The 18,611-nt window shown below is 39.6% G+C and overlaps 1 protein-coding gene across 3 annotated transcripts in view; it reads left to right on the plus strand.

Moving 5' to 3' along the window:
• The first annotated feature begins 2,795 nt into the window (after window positions 1–2,795).
• Window positions 2,796–18,611, plus strand: part of LOC124149212 (ankyrin-2-like) — a 94,578-nt gene continuing 78,762 nt past the window's right edge. For 2 of the 3 annotated variants that reach the window (XM_046520646.2, XM_046520649.2), the window contains exon 1: window positions 2,796–2,889. The gene's annotated coding sequence lies outside the window, so the exon portion shown is untranslated. Of the gene's footprint in view, window positions 2,890–17,995; window positions 18,084–18,611 lie in introns of those variants that run through there. The other variant, XM_046520648.2, reaches the window with a different exon arrangement.

Here is an 18,611-nt window from a genome sequence, read left to right on the forward strand (position 1 = left end):
TTCTAATCCTACATAATAATCTGTTGTGATGTTTTTAGGCCCTTTTGATCGTCCTAATCACTTTTAGTCGATCTGGACAGATTTTTCAGTCAAAATGACAGAAATATTTACATATTCTATAAATTGCCCGAGAGAATCCCATTTTACAAATTGACGGTAATATATACACGCTTACAAAGGAAAAGACTTGAGAAAACGTCTATTTCCCAACCAAGACGTAGAGGAACAAGAACGAATCGGTTCAATCAGAGACCATATAATAATCTATTATATGGTCTCTAGTTCAATGCTACAAAAAAAAGTAAATCAACTGATCATTCACCTCTTGCTGGGCTGCCACGTGTATATTATATAACACACATTTAACCTCACTTCAAACCTGGATTTAGATTGAATAATTACCCCAGACACAATAAATGCCAAATGGGAACCTTTGTCAGGTAATCTAAGTGGTGCTACCACTAATTGTACCTGTAATAAATTCATTAACTGAGCATCAAGTGAATAACGACAAATACACAAGTGTAGGTTATACCAGAAAACGTGGATGACAAGGGAGTAGTAATCGAGGCAATCCGAAATCCGAAAATGCTTTCACTGCATGGATACTTTTTTATTATTATTAAACTATAACCATCTGTTGTATTTCCAAATGACGACATCCGATGAGCTCCGCCGTTCTTTTTGTCTGTTTTTGTTTGTTTAGACTGAAGAAATTAATTAACATGCGCCCTTTGTCGAAATCTTTATAGATCACAGTTAACCCATCAGTGTTCAAAAATGCGTAAAACAAATATTGCCTCCAGCCTCCAAGTTTATTTAGCTATCCTTGCAGACGGTAGCCCAGTCTCTATATCACGCTCAGTTGCGTTGCGTATCATCCGGGTACTCACGGGGAAAAAACAATAACAAAGGCAACAACCAGTCCGGGGAACTGTGTTAGATCAGTGCCCCTTTAATGACGTCGTTATCAGTAAAACCAAAAGTAGATTTTTTAATTTTATTTTTTAACTAATCAAGGTTATTTCACATCATAAACACCCCGTTAAAACATAACAATGAACAATATGCAATTATGTTCATAGCTGAACTTATAGAATCCTTTTCGTCATTGTACAGTCGGTTACATGGAATGAAATGTGTAAACATATCTTTGCGACACATGCATGTGTTCTATTTTTAGGGTTATAGATATAGATTATTACTGAGTCTTCAGCAACCCATGTTTGCTGTAAAAGGCGACTATGCTTCTCGTTAGGGGCGACTAACGGGATCGGGTGGTCAGGCTCGCTGACTTGGCTGATGCATGTCATCGATCCCAATTGCGTGGATCGATGCTCATGATATCAATCACTGGATTGTCTGGTAACAGGGTCAACATGACGTAAACACGACTCGGTGACGTTATCATTGTGACGTCATCACGTCACTATTTTACGCTCTCCGTATTACAATGCTGTTTGGAATATATAGAGATTATTATACGAGCATGTGTGTCATACTGATTATACAAAACGAGTGTCATTATTCCTGTATTTCCGCGAGAAGAGAGGATAATATATGAATTCTTACACGAGTTTCGTCAAATCAGGATGACACATGCGAGTGTAATAATTTCTTTGATACCCATTTTCTCTTAATCCTTTTGAGCGCCCCTTTAGAAAAATGCACCGATAACGAACGCCATCTCAGAAAACCACAATTGTCGAATGACGTCAACAATCTTCATCTGTGACTTCTTTGAGAGGTATTTAGAAGTTGGAGTACTAAGTAAGGATAAGATATATGGATGAACAACTTCTTTATTACAATTAGGAGCGACGTTTCGGTGTAGGTTCTAACACCGTTATCAAGCAAGTGATAGGGATACAGGTATGAGGCAGTGTTTATACAGTTGAGTAGATTTGGGTGTAGTTACATTGGAGTGGCGAAGCCTGTTATGTACACAAGTGATATAAGGTTAACATCAATTAACTGTGGTTCACTCCCAATAATGTCAGAGGTGCCAATCATCGGACAGTGTGACCAGTATCCCTGCCTACCTACTTAATTAATGAGCATCTCCCAACTGTGAGCAGAGTAAGATTCTTCAACTCGTTAGAGGATACAGATTTACAAGGTTTTAACCAGTGTTTAACTAGTATTATAAGTTGTGTTTGATCTGTGCACGTTGATTTCAATCTTCCACGGTCTGTTTCCCATGTGGGTCTAGGCATCTCTCAAAGTGCATGGTGGTATTTGGAGACAGTGCCTGTGTTTCGAGATATTGGACGTTTGTAGAACACTTCTGAAATGTATTTGAATAATCTAGCCTCATCCAAAACATCACACATATAAGACTAATATTTGATCCATATATAGTCCCAAACTGGACTGGTATAGACGTCGTAGACGGCGCGTCACAGGGGTAAAATGACGTTTAGCCATGTAACGTGAATCCAGTTTATATCAGTGGTGCCTTTAAAATGTCAGCATAATAACTGCTCCCTGAGCACGAATACAAGGTACTATTCTTTACAACTAGCTATTTAGCTTGTCTTCTCTATGAATTTGACGATGCACTGTTGATATATAATTACAAACTATATCTATTTTTATATACACATTACTGAAATAACTGATTCTGTTATATTTGATAAGCGAATAAATTCATTTTAAAAGAAATGCGTTACTAATATGAATACATTAACATTAGTTCTTACGAAACATACATTCGAAGGGGCATCTGCAGCACAAATGAACCTGTGACATTGCAGTCATAACAGGATGTGTGTTCGTCATTCAAAGGGAAGTAACTACAGGTGAATAAATGTGTGGTCAATGAACCAACCACAATAAACATATCGGCAGGTGTTGAGAGTGAAGTTTTGTGGAATATTCTTTCTGAAGGTAGGAGAAATTTATTATTTTGCATATTTGTAAACGAGCACAACATGTGATCGCCAGCGTTACTTTACCACGTTAAAGTGTATTGAATGAAAAGGGGTGGAGCAGACGGAATGTCTTATATCATTGTTTACACCTGTGGATAGACCTTTGGGTCACGTGTAATTTTATTTCATAACGCGGAAATGTCATGTCACATCGTATAACGCTGGTCGCTTTTCTCTCAAATGATGCTTTAATATAGTGACGTCTGTTAGCCGAGTAATATCATCAGCTGATCGTCTGAGGTAAGGCTTACAACTTACTGTGACACTTTGTGATTTTTTTTAGGATTGACCCATCTACCTGATCACTTGATGACAGCCCCTTTAGTTCTACTGTCTGCATTGCAATGTAGCATGTTGGATGCCATGAAATGTTTATCTGGTATGGATGCTTGTATAGCAATGTTGAAATATATTTTTGAGTGATAAATCACTAAAATATTTCGCCTTAAAGGGGGGCACTGATCTAACGCAATTCCCCGGACTGGTTGTTGCCTTTGTTATTGTTTTTTCCCCGTGAGTACCCGGATGATACGCAACGCAACTGAGCGTGACCAGAGACTGGGCTACCGTCTGCAAGGACAGCTAAATAAACTTAGAGGTTGGAGGCAATATTTGTTTTACGCATTTTTGAACACTGATGGGTTAACTGTGATCTATAAAGATTTCGACAAAGGGCGCATGTTAATTAATTTCTTCAGCCTAAACAAACAGACAAAAAGAACGGCGGAGCTCATCGGATGTCATCATTTGGAAATACCCCAGATGGTTATAGTTTAATAATAAAAAAGAGTATCCATGCAGTGATAGCATTTTCGGTTTTCGGATTGTGTCGATAATACGATTACTACTCCCTTGTTGTCATCCACGTTTTCTGGTATAACCCTACACTTGTGTATTTGTCGTCATTCACTTGATGCTCAGTTAATGAATTTATTACAGGTACAATTAGTGGTGGCGCCACTAAGATTACCTGACAAAGGTTCCCATTTGGCATTTATTGTGTCTGGGGTAATTATTCAATCTAAATCCAGGTTTGAAGTAAGGTGAAATGTGTGTTGTTTAATATGCATGTGGCAGCCCAGCAAGAGGTGAATGATCAGTTGATTTACTTTTTTTGTAAATCAACGGATCGTTCGTAGTCATCAAAGGATTAACAGAAATACGTTGATTGATTAATCACTGTTATCTTGCACAGTGGATATGTCAAAAGTGAGTGTTTACATGTCTAGGTTTACTAAAACAAAGGGAATACACTCATATCATGGCGTGAAGTGCCGATGTAAAGATAACATACTTTGTTCAAAGGGTTAACTGATAATACGTTGATTGATTGCTCATTGTTATCTATCACTCAATTGATTTTTTAGGAACCGTGGACGTTATGAAAATAGTTGTCACGTGGGTTTTCTCAGCCGACCCTTGAGACTTGACACCTATGTGAAACACCTGAAACAATCTAAGTGATCAGTTGAGAAACGAACACGGATTATAATATCCCGAAACGATATATATCTTTTAAAGTATTTGATTGTTACAGAGACACGTGACATCGAATAAGTTTCTTTGTACAGCTGCAGATGAGTGGCAAATTGCTCCTTTGTGTGGATATTCACGGATACATTCCTCGAATAAGGAAGCTGCCTAAAATTATATACATAAATTTGGTAGGTTGTAATTATGGTATTTGCATTTTGTTTTCCTTCATTTGCTGTAGCATTGAACTGATTCGTTCTTGTTCCTCTACGTCTTGGTTGGGAAATTCTTCAATGCGTGATAGACGTTGTTTTCACAAGGCTTTTCCTTTGTAAGCGTGTATATATTACCGAATTTGTAAAATGTGATTCTCTCAGGCAATTTATAAAATTTGTAAATATTTCTGTCATTTTGACGGAAAAATCTGTCCAGATTGACTTAAATTGATTAAGACGATCAAAATGGCCTAAAAACATTACAACAGATTATTATGTAGGATTTAGAAGCCAAACAACATAGAAATGTACTTTTCAACGTATCATTTTCAGTCTCTTGGTGATGACATTAAACATCAAAATGTTTGGAATTCGTTATCATAATAATACAGATGGAAATGTTTTTCAGTCACTTTGTAAAAAAACTGAATATTTAGGCGTTTAATAAATTTGAAAATGTTACACATTTTGACAGTAAAGAAATATACACACTATAAAAAAAGCAATGCTCAGGTGAAATATTTTCTTTGTGTTTCAAGTCAAAATAGTGTAAACGAAAATCGCAAAATTACCAAAACAAGTGACTTATCAAAACTTCGTCACCATTACCGATGCTACCCACAAAGATACCTACATTTCCTTATTATCTCGAAAACTGTATTTCATTTTGTTGATCAATGTGACCATATGCCCTTATAACTACCCATAAAAGTGATTAATGCACTTACGAATGGCGCAGCAGAGGTCGCGAACTAGTCTCGTTTTCTGCTATACATCCGGGTACTCACAGGGAAAAAACAATAACAAAGGCAACAACCAGTCCCAGGGAATTGCTTTAGATCAGTGCCCCTTTAAGCTCCTCAGCATGCACGCACAGTGTACACTGATATGACCAGAGTTATTTAATTGGATGCCAAGACAAATTAAGTGGTATACCGGATGCAAAGAGGGTCGGGGGTGGCACCCTCATAGATGACTGAGAAGTAACCAATAAAGATACAAATGTTAATACCTGGGCCCACTTGCACAAATTGATCTTAGCTCTAAGATGATCGTAACGCCAATACTTTAACATAGGCTTACAATAGTCTTAGCGCTAAGATCGCTTTGTGCAAGTGGGCCCTGATGTAGGGTACAGAGACTACACATTAATTACATAATATTTAATTATTATAATATCTGTGACCATTCGTCATATTTATAAAATTTTGATCAGATTAACAAGAAAAAAATACCCATCAAAGACATGAGAAAAATATTGTCACAGACCATTTAGATAGGTTTGGCACAATCAAGTCAAGTTACTGTTACTATAGATTATGGCTGTCAGCCTATATTGCTAATGTCCCACATTGTTGTTGTCATGGACCATTTTTATATGTTTGGAATTATATGGGTAGTTTATGACAGTTAGCAGGTACCAGATGTCTGTCTGCAGCCCGGCAGTGGCATATCATTGTAATATATATGTCCAGTCCTTCTCTTTTTATGAAAACTCTTTCAGGATTCAGTGTTAGAATTGGTCCACAGGAATCCTTGCTTGTTGCAAGAGGCAGCTTAATGGGTTCAGTGGTCAGACTTGGTGACTTGGTTGATGGCCAAGATATATTGTTGCTGTTAATAACAATCACAGGATTGTTTGGTCCAGAATCAATTGTTTACAGGCTGCAATCATACAGCTGGAATAAAGCTGATCATGGAGTAAACAACAAACAAAACAAACTCTTATTGTAAACATTACAGCTTAATTACCAAAACCTCCTGGGTCTACTTCCCAAAATTGTTTCTTGGCATCATTATTAGTAGATTTTAGCATTATATTAGTATTAATATGGACTCTCTTCGATAAGTGTACCAGATCAAAGACAGTTTGATGAAACTTGGACTTTGGACTATATATAGTGGCTGATGTCCAAGCCTGACATGATTTATGTCATTGTGTTGAGAGGGAATATCAATGCACCATACCTTGTATATGTTTCTTTTTTAGGGCTATTTCATTTAATATGGCTGATGTTGGATAACATGCTTATTGCAACAGGCTGTGTCTCCAGGATCACAATGTACAACATGTTGCAATATTGTTTTGCTGCTTCAGAGTTGTTGCCCATTTCCAGTATTAATTGATGTAGATGTTGTAAACTTGTATTCATTATCATGATTACTGCAGTGTGTTATACTGAAATAATATCTCTGTGAAATTAGGATATTCAGTAACTGATGGATTGATAAACAGAAATCGCATGGCAGTCAAAGCTAAGTGGTGTTTGAAAACTTGCTATGACTTCAGATTTGCTCGAGAAGGAGCAATACCAAAGTTGCAGTGAGAATTTTATTTTTTGTAGCCTATGTCATGGACAGTAATAGATTTATTAATGTCTGTGCATACTTTCATGATGATTTTTTTCATATTAAACAGTTATGATGATGTCAAACAGTAGTTGTTGCAGCTGATTTCAAATCTAGGAATTACCAGCCATTCTGAATGCATTTTCAACAAGTAAAACTGACGCAACTGCCATTATGCAAAATTATTGAGAAATTATATGTAAACCATATGTTTAAATGTTTAAATCATAGAATTCTCATTATACTTCTGGAATCAACAGTTTTGAGTGATTTCTCCATTACCTCTGATATACAAATATTTTATTTCGTAGAGATTTCTTCCATACCCCAACTTCCAAGGTTTATTCAATGTATTACAAAACTTCCATGTATCCCTGTTCCTTTATCCTTCAACATAATACAAACATAGATTGAACCAGAATGTGCATAACAAGAGGAATTGATTGTGTTAATACTGGTAATAAAAACCTTCATTGAATAGGCAAGGAAAAGTACAAATAAACACGCAACTTATTTCTTCACAACCAAAAAAACCTCTTCCTTGTTTGAAAGAGTTGCAAAAGAGCCTTCTGTATGTTTGACTTTTTGAATGAAAATAATACTTTTCAATCATGCTGTTAGGTGGCACAAGAAAGGATGAAGTCAAATCAAATTTTTATCCCCAATTTTAATCCCCAACTCCTTAAATAAGTGAGTGAGTGAGTTTGGTTTAACGTTTCTTTTAACAGTATTACAGTTATATTGCGGCGTGTCAGCTTAATGTGGGAGGAAAGACCGAAGTGATATAGGTCTCAGACGTTTACCACTTTGGTGAAAGCCACAAGCATGGGTATGGTGCTGACAAACCTAGAAACATAATCAGGGCAAATGGGGAATCGAACCCACAATCATAGGTTTCTGGCGTGTCCAAGGGACACAACTCTGCACAGTGAATTGCGGCCCCTTAGACGACAGGGCCACCCGTGCCCCCACCTTAAATAAGACTTGAGCAGGATTACCTGTGATCTAAGCATTTAAATAAGCCCAGTTTGACTGAGAGAAATATCTATTTTTAAATAAATAGTAGTCTGATAGTCTTTTGTTAAATTAGGGAAAAAAAATATGTATAAACATTGTTAACATCTGAGTGACAGATGGCTGTTATCTTGTCATGCTGTTTGTGTGGGACATTAAGTCTCACAGTGACCTGACCTGGAGGCAGCCCTAGCAGTAACCAAGTAACAGTGATATACCCACCATCGAGACAGCTCTGTGTTATCATGGCCACACTGAGGATGGGTATTGTTGTCTTAATCCTGGCTTATCCTAGTCAGAACCTGCTCTATCTGCATGATCTGTATATTATATCTTGAAGGATGGTGTATAATGATAAAGATTAAAAGGTGAGGTCTGGAATTATTTTGGGCAGTCTTAGAATGTTTTGTTTTGCCAGTTAATTGTTGTTCAGGGGTGGATTTATGTTGGGCCAGCTGACGCTGACAGTGACTGGACCAGCTGATGTTGACAGTGACTTGATCAGCTGATGTTTACAGTGACTGGACCATCTGACCCTGACAGTGACTGGACCAGCAGATGTTGACAGTGACTGGACCATCTGATGTTGACAGTGACTGGGCCAGCTGATGTTGACGGTGACAGGACCAGCTGATGTTGACGGTGACTGGGCCAGCTGACGCTGACAGTGACAGGACCATCTGATGTTGACAGTGACAGGACCATCTGATGTTGACAGTGACAGGACCATCTGATGTTGACAGTGACAGGACCATCTGATGTTGACAGTGACTGGGCCAGCTGACGCTGAAGTGACAGGACCATCTGATGTTGACAGTGACAGGACCATCTGATGTTGACAGTGACAGGACCATCTGATGTTGACAGTGACAGGACCAGCTGATGTTGACAGTGACTGGACCATCTGATGTTGACAGTGACTGGGCCAGCTGATGTTGACAGTGACAGGACCAGCTGATGTTGACGGTGACAGGACCAGCTGACGCTGACAGTGACAGGACCATCTGATGTTGACAGTGACAGGACCATCTGATGTTGACAGTGACTGGACCATCTCCTGTTGACAGTGACTGGGCCATCTGACGTTGACAGTGACTGGACCATCTGATGTTGACAGTGACTGGGCCAGCTGATGTTGACGGTGACAGGACCATCTGATGTTGACAGTGACAGGACCATCTGATGTTGACAGTGACAGGACCAGCTGATAGTGTCAGTGACTTGATCAGCTGATGTTGACAGTGACTGGACCATCTGATGCTGACAGTGACATGACCATCTAATGTTGACAGTGACTGGACCATCTGATGCTGACAGTGACAGGACCAGCTGATGGTGTCAGTGTCTTGTCAGTGACTTGATCAGCTGATGGTGACAGTGACAGGACCAGCTGATGTTGACGGTGACTGGACCATCTGACGCTGACAGTGACAGGACCAGCTGATGTTGACAGTGACTGGACCATCTGACACTGACAGTGACAGGACCAGCTGATGTTGACAGTGACTGGGCCAGCTGATGTTGACAGTGACTGGACCATCTGACCCTGACAGTGACTAGATCATCTGATGCTGACAATGACTTGATCATCTGATGCTGACAGTGACATGACCATCTAATGTTGACAGTGACTTGACCATCTGATGTTGACAGTGACTGGGCCAGCTGATGTTGACAGTGACTGGACCATCTGACGCTGACAGTGACTAGATCATCTGATGCTGACAGTGACTTGATCATCTGATGCTGACAGTGACAGGACCATCTAATGTTGACAGTGACTTGACCATCTGATGTTGACAGTGACTGGGCCAGCTGATGTTGACAGTGAATGGACCAGCTGATGTTGACAGTGACTGGACCATCTGATGTTGACAGTGAGTGGGCCAGCTGATGTTGACAGTGACTGGGCCAGCTGATGTTGACAGTGACTGGACCAGCTGATAGTGTCAGTGACTTGATCAGCTGATGTTGACAGTGACTGGACCATCTGATGCTGACAGTGACATGACCATCTAATGTTGACAGTGACTGGACCATCTGATGCTGACAGTGACAGGACCAGCTGATGGTGTCAGTGTGTTGTCAGTGACTTGATCAGCTGATGTTTACAGTGACTGGACCATCTGACCCTGACAGTGACTGGACCAGCAGATGTTGACAGTGACTGGACCATCTGACACTGACAGTGACAGGACCAGCTGATGTTGACAGTGACTGGGCCAGCTGATGTTGACAGTGACTGGACCATCTGACCCTGACAGTGACTAGATCATCTGATGCTGACAATGACTTGATCATCTGATGCTGACAGTGAAATGACCATCTAATGTTGACAGTGACTTGACCATCTGATGTTGACAGTGACTGGGCCAGCTGATGTTGACAGTGACTGGACCATCTGACGCTGACAGTGACAGGACCAGCTGATGTTGACAGTGACTGGGCCAGCTGATGTTGACAGTGACTGGACCATCTGACCCTGACAGTGACTAGATCATCTGATGCTGACAATGACTTGATCATCTGATGCTGACAGTGACATGACCATCTAATGTTGACAGTGACTTGACCATCTGATGTTGACAGTGACTGGGCCAGCTGATGTTGACAGTGACTGGACCATCTGACGCTGACAGTGACTAGATCATCTGATGCTGACAGTGACAGGACCATCTAATGTTGACAGTGACTTGACCATCTGATGTTGACAGTGACTGGGCCACCTGATGTTGACAGTGAATGGACCAGCTGATGTTGACAGTGACTGGACCATCTGATGTTGACAGTGAGTGGGCCAGCTGATGTTGACAGTGACTGGGCCAGCTGATGTTGACAGTGACTGGACCAGCTGTTAGTGTCAGTGACTTGATCAGCTGATGTTGACAGTGACTGGACCATCTGATGCTGACAGTGACATGACCATCTAATGTTGACAGTGACTGGACCATCTGATGCTGACAGTGACAGGACCAGCTGATGGTGTCAGTGTCTTGTCAGTGACTTGATCAGCTGATGTTTACAGTGACTGGACCATCTGACCCTGACAGTGACTGGACCAGCAGATGTTGACAGTGACTGGACCATCTGACACTGACAGTGACAGGACCAGCTGATGTTGACAGTGACTGGGCCAGCTGATGTTGACAGTGACTGGACCATCTGACCCTGACAGTGACTAGATCATCTGATGCTGACAATGACTTGATCATCTGATGCTGACAGTGACATGACCATCTAATGTTGACAGTGACTTGACCATCTGATGTTGACAGTGACTGGGCCAGCTGATGTTGACAGTGACTGGACCATCTGACGCTGACAGTGACTAGATCATCTGATGCTGGCAGTGACTTGATCATCTGATGCTGACAGTGACAGGACCATCTAATGTTGACAGTGACTTGACCATCTGATGTTGACAGTGACTGGGCCAGCTGATGTTGACAGTGAATGGACCAGCTGATGTTGACAGTGACTGGACCATCTGATGTTGACAGTGAGTGGGCCAGCTGATGTTGACAGTGACTGGGCCAGCTGATGTTGACAGTGACTGGACCAGCTGATAGTGTCAGTGACTTGATCAGCTGATGTTGACAGTGACTGGACCATCTGATGCTGACAGTGACATGACCATCTAATGTTGACAGTGACTGGACCATCTGATGCTGACAGTGACAGGACCAGCTGATGGTGTCAGTGTGTTGTCAGTGACTTGATCAGCTGGTGTTGACTGCGGAACCTATTATGACTTGAACGATGATGTCAATGCAGCTGTAAGAAGAGTTACAATTGACTAAATGACAATGAGGAACACTAAATGAGGGCTATTTTTAGCTTCTCCATGCTGTCCTGGCTGTTGATGATCTGAAGTGATTGTGAAATGAGGGAGATAAAATTCCTTAGGGAAAAAGGTGCTCAGAATTACCTCCCTTCTTCCTCTTGTACAGACAATAAATTGTCAAATATTTTTTTTTGCCTTGTTAACATGGTTAGTTTATCGTTGAATGTCAGGGTGCCATTGTACAAGGCGATCTTAGCGCTAAGGTGATTGTAAAACCCTTACCTTAACATAGACTTACGACAGTCATAGTGCTAAGGTTGTTTTGTACAACGGCACCCAGATATGATAATTAATTAGACCATGATACATCCAGACTGACATAATTGTACATACATTCCACATACTGGGCATTTTAAGTACCGGTACGTAAGATTATAGGTGTTGAAGATATATCAACTGTTTACCTGGCCACAGACTTTGTACACTATTAAACGTTACCGCAGTAAGGGTACACGTGGTTTTATAGGTTGCAGCGAGTGGTATAAGATCTAATGAGGGACACCTAAAGCCATATCTACCCTACACATACTGCTACTACAAATTTATCTTGCTGACCTGTTTCAATCGGCTATTGTAAAAGAATTAAAACAAATTGATAACTGATAGACAACAGCTGTTCGATTGAGCGTAGGTGAACTTGTGCTGTGTCACGTGACTTTCTATGACTCGTAAACAACGTCCAGGCGGGATACGTAGTATTTGATCAAGATTCTGTTAACCACTGACATGGAGATAATATATGCATGTAAAATAGCATGCCTCTCCTTATCATTCTTTTGGGCAGAGAGCATGGAGATTCTGGTTTAGAACTGCCTATGCTGGTTATAAGTGGCGGTCAAATGGATGGGAGTGGGTGGTCAGGCTTGGTGACTTGATTGATTGCATGTCATTGTATCCCAATTGCACTGATTGATGTCAGTCACAAGACGGTCTGGTCTCAACATGATTATTTACAGGCCACATCATATAACAGATATATTGCTGTGTACAGAGATAAAAAACAAAACAAAATCATTTATGCATGGCATATAGAAATGGGCTTTGTCCATCTGCCTGTACACCTTTCAGTATGGCTTTGTGAACCTTGTACACCCATCATGCTTGTGTTGAACTGGTGCCTTTTACTATTAAGGAATTTCTGAAATTAATCATTTTTGAGTTTCCAAGGCAAACACATGTACCGTTACTTTGGTACAAATGAGTGTTACATTCATTATTAACTACAGTAAACTACGTTTATAACGAACACGCCTATAACGAACTGACCGATATAAGGAACCTATTTTTTAGTCCCGGACATTTGTTGGATATATGCTGTATATATGCTTATAACGAACTGGGTTATTCAGACTAAAATTAGTGGTCCCTTTGAGTTTTATAACCATAGTTTACTGTATTACTCATATATCATTCAACATTTCTTTGTGAAAGTTTGTATACAGACAAATGCTGAGCTGGTGCTATTCTGCTACATGTATTTAGAAATTTGTGAAATCTTTATTGGTTGTGTTTCCAATGTTCTTCATGTTCTTAGGCCCTCAATACATTGTTTTGGCCTAGATGGGACTGGTGCCTATATATTGTTTCACAGAATGTTACCATACAACTGTAAACCCATAAAGTTGGCCGGGGATGTCTTTATCTTCATGTTCTGTTGGTAATAAACCAAAGCAAGCCCTGCATTACTCTCTCTCCCAAATTGAGCCAGCATTCTGGGATATACCGGTAACTGAAACACAGCAACGAGCTCACTCATGTATCATCAACACACACCTATGTATTGCTGTGTCAGTGAGGGTTTGGGTTATCAAGTATTGGTTGTGTTATCACACAACTTTCTCTGACCGTGCTCACTGACTTTGAAGCAGGAGTTGATGTGGTCGGACACTCAGAGGTAGGCGAGATATGTGACAGTCATGGTGAAGTGTTGTAAGACTGTGGTCGTTCATATGTTGTATTCAGGATATGGTTCCTACCCTGTAATTGTTCTTGTAGAAGTTTCTAACACATTGATGGAGATTTTTTGATTTTTTTTTTGGTGGGGGGGAAGGGTGTTAGAGGAGAAACAAATGTTTTGTTAATCAGAAAGGTAGGTGGGATAAACAATTGGATGAACATTTGGGTATTAGGCACCCTGCTCCAACAAGCACTCCAAACGGCCATATTTTAGTCCAGTCTGCAAATAATGTTTACATAACAGTTACTTAATGGTTGGTTACATAACCGACCATCTTATCTTTTATATAATACACATATTTTCCAGGAATAACAGCTGCATATTATACATGCAGACAATGAATATTGACTTATTTCAAAGTGAAGATATTACCATGGACATGTTGTCACCGGAAATGCCATGTCAACAGATCCTCTTTTAGGTATGCTGGTACTGAGATTTAATAAAGTGATGAACACCATCTTTCAGTATTTATGATGCATCTCATTACCACAGTCATATTATTTAAGAATTGATCTCAACACACATATTTCTGTAAACGTAAACCCGGTGTGTACACTGTGTGAATTGTTATACACTTGCATGACCTTCAGGATTTACACAAAGTGTGTTCACCGTTTTTTACGTTTATACCTCTAAAACCGTAAAAACATATTGAAGTCAACTGTTATAAATATATAAGTCAAGAATAATATCTTCACAGATTTAATGGTTAGCACAATAAACGCACACAACCACACAAAATCAGTGACATCTTTTGGTGCAATAACGAAATCCAAGCCCAGTTACCCTATCATCAGCCAATCAGGAAACAGTAGTTAGCTAGTGGGTGTGGCCAAACTATTTTTCGGTATATAAAAACACGAACATGAAAAAAAATGCTTGCTTAGCCGATCAAATGCCATGGAGTCACTTGCAGTTGATTTATACAATATTTTATGCAATATGGAGAAGTTTACTTCCTGCAAAATCATGATGAAACTGATTATCAGCACCAACTCACCACCATTTACAGCAACACTGACCAGACAATCGTTATTGGGGCCTTGAAACGAACCTTTGTTGTCACAGATAAATATATTGACATAGGGTTGGCATGTTATTGGATGATCATCTCACCAGTGTTCCCCTTTACCGGTGATTACCAGTTTTTAACCGGTAAAATTAGGCTTGAACCAGTAATTCATGTCTCTGCAAGTCCCCGTGAACCGGCAAATAAAGTACCTCATAAATCTTTGTTGTTGAACAAAACATCGGCGATGTTCATATGGTATATTTTTCGAAGTCAGCTTCACTTTGTGTGAATGACTTGTAGATCTAAGTTACTTCAGAGATGACATCATTGCATTGAACATGATGTTGAAAGAATGAAATCCAGGTAATTTTTATATGTTTTTCTATTTGTTGAAAGTTGGGACTGACACAAATTAGGGGGACTGGTAATTTTTATAGTTGCCAGTCCACCGGGACTGGCAGTTTCAAAAGCCAGCGGGAACACTGTATGTCAATGGAAGAGGGGCGGTAGGGTAGCACAGAGGTTCAAGCGTTCACTCATCAAGCTGAAGACTTGTTACCCTGTCTGGCGCTCGGCATTAAGGGGCTAAAACAAGGACTGGTCGGCTCGGAGTCAGTATACTGTGTCTGAGTGGGGTATTCATGTTAAACTGCGGCATGGTATCTCAGTGAGCTAGCACTATAAATCGGCATCAGTCCGGACTAGTACAAGCAGCCACAGACACACACGTGCATGCACGTCGCTATATAAGTGCAATAATCTTGGACGCGACGTTAAACCCAATTTCACCTCACCTCAAGCTGAAGACCCTTATTCAGTTCTCTGTGTGGTTACTGTTTCATACAGGCCTACAAGTCAGTTATGCCAGGATATTACAGTCTCACTGAAGGAGATTATTTTGTGACTTAGTATGTGGTATGACATTGGGTACAAACCATGTACATATTATTATGAACTGTCCTTTGTAACTATTTATGGTTTGATACCTGGAATGAATATCTTACATATGCATTGTGTAAAACCTTTTCTCACTCACTCAAGTAGAGGGGGCAGGGTAGCCCAGTCGTCTAAGGTGCCTCGATTCCCTGTGCAGACTTGCGTCCCCTGGGCACGCCTGAAACCTATGATTGTGGGTTCGAATCCAGGTTCTAGGTTTGTCAGCACCATACTCGTGCTCATGGGTTTCACCGAAGTGATTAACGTCTGAGACCTGCATCGCCTCGGGCTTTCCTCCCACATTAAGCTGACATGCCGAGGTATAACTGGAATACTGTTAAAAGTGGCATTAAACCCAAGTAGAAGATCAGTATGGGTAACTTAATCTTACAATAAGCAAATTTTGTATATTCAAGCAGAAAATCCCCCACTTTGTATTATACTGAACATTTGTATATCCATGACTATTTTTGTTCAGTATACATGTTCCTTGGCCAGTCTCTATTAGCTGAACCTTGCATAATAGTTTGACAATATTGTTAACAGGTTGAAGAAAATAAATGGGTTACCATTATCAGAGCTACCGGTAATTAAAATTTCAACACTGGATGGAGCTTTTATCATTACTGTTAGTAAAAGCATTATCTGTTACTAAATAATCCAATATGTTAAAGGATTGTTAAAGTAGGTTATCTTGACATTGGCTAAGTTAATCATCAAGAACACCATAAGAAGTAATGGTAAAAGCTTCATGTTTTTGGAAGTATGAATTTGTCTCTTTTTTTCATAGTTAACAATATTGTTTTCAATAATTTTGGCTAAATCGTTAGTGCACTAATCAGCAGATCGCACCAACTTTCTGTCTTTTTACTGAGATTATGATCAGATTCCCTTGAAACTAACTTTAGTTGTCTAAGAATGGGTTCATATGCCATTAAAGCTTTACTTTCCCTTAGTAGTCATGCGTGTTATAGTTAAACTATTATATGTCAACGTAACATTCTCACGATCGAAATAGCAAGCCTGCAGGAAGTCTCTACGGTGACCGATCAAACTGTTCCATATGTAAAACATCTCTTGCAATAGCAATCAGCTGTACCAAAGTGCTACACTTATTTTATTATTATTTCAAATATATATAGTAAATGCAACTAAAATAACACGATATTGGAATTTATTATTCCTGATAAAATAATAGTTTAAGATACAATTTCGTCCAATCATTGCACCAAAATTCTTTGAAGTTATGTGATTGGGTATTTTTTAACTGAATCACGGGTAGATTGGCAGAAATGCATGTACAGCTGATTGCTATTTCCAGCTTAGTTGATGAGAAATACACATGGTAATCTTACTCCCTACATCTGCAACAATGCTAAGCAGAACAGGGAATATGTAAATGATGATGTTGGGTGCCAGATGATAAATTGCTAAACAAACATGGTCAGGCGTAACTGCTGTCTGGCACAAAATGTGTATTTTGCACTCTGTGTGATTGAAAATCACTGTCTGGATCCAGAAAGTGGATTTCTAGATAAAAGTAGCATTTTATGTAGTATATATTTCGTTCACGTAAATATCATCTGGTTGGGGAGGTTTCCGGGTATCTGAGGTCCGGATAAGGAGGGTTCCACTGTACATTGCCCGTTTGCACTAGCTTGATAATGGTGTGAGAACCAACACCAAAACGTCGCTCCTAATTGTTATAAAGACGTTCATCCATATATCTTATCCTTACTTAGTTCTCCAAATTCTAAATGCCTCTAAAAAAATTCATTAATAATATTTTTACTAAAATCAATAGTCATTTGAATATACTTTTGCTTGTGTCTTCAGCATGTACAGTAATTCTGATTGTATACTTGACACTGTTGTCTGTCACTAAGTATCAAGTTAACTGATAAAGGCTTGTATTTCTTAATCCAGTGTTTGACTCAAGAGAGTGTGACGTCCTTGTGACTTGATGATCACTGTGTCGTGGACTTATATATAGGAATTTCAACAACAACAACATATTGGTATATTTGGATGAGTGAAGGCTTGTTTCCTGCTTGTTTCCTGCTTGTTTCCTGTGAATAGTTTTCCTATTAATGGGCAGACAAAAGAGTATAAGTTATACTTCCTGCTCCTCATTTGTAGTTTCAACAATATTCGTGAACTGCGATGCAGCAATGTCAGTTGTGAGACAAATAAAGCATGTGAGATTTTTATGAATATGTCATTTTTCCTTGTTCCTTCTTCATGCATCTCTTTAATCATGCCTTCCTCATGCATGCATCTATCTGTGTGATGTCAGGACAAGATAGGTGTTGAACGCTGACTTGGAGTCCTCTTTGCAAGACATGCAGTGAGTACATGCTACAGTCAAATCTGACAAAACTTATTTGCTAATGACCATGGCACTTTTCAGGAATGTTAGAATAGCTGTATTATCATAGCACATACATCATGTATGTCTTGGACCATCGACAATGGAAAATAGGTTAATTGTTATCATGGCTATGGGCTGTGGGCTGGCTGTGACCATTAGCATTGAAATGTAAGGTCTGTTCTTGTCCAGATCTACTGAACGGGGTGTTCTCTTTTTGCCGACACGTATTGTTTCGGGATTAAAATTAGTGGCCCGTACTAAATCCCTAGAACAATGGGGATTACGGCTATAGTCTGTATTTTAAATGCAAGTATGCAGGCAAATAAGGGAAAAAAGTAAAGTTTATCACATTTTGTTTTTATTGTATATAACGCATTTTAAATTTTTAATTTACTAAATATACATGAATATGAATTAATACACATGACATAATACACAAATTTACAATCCCACAAGATGAGAAACAGCGTCACCATAAACAAGTGGTGTGATGGAACCGAGTCT

The sequence above is a fragment of the Haliotis rufescens genome, unplaced genomic scaffold (assembly GCF_023055435.1).
Source record: "Haliotis rufescens isolate VD_foot unplaced genomic scaffold, xgHalRufe1.0.p SCAF_4, whole genome shotgun sequence".
In the NCBI taxonomy this organism is placed as follows: domain Eukaryota; kingdom Metazoa; phylum Mollusca; class Gastropoda; order Lepetellida; family Haliotidae; genus Haliotis; species Haliotis rufescens.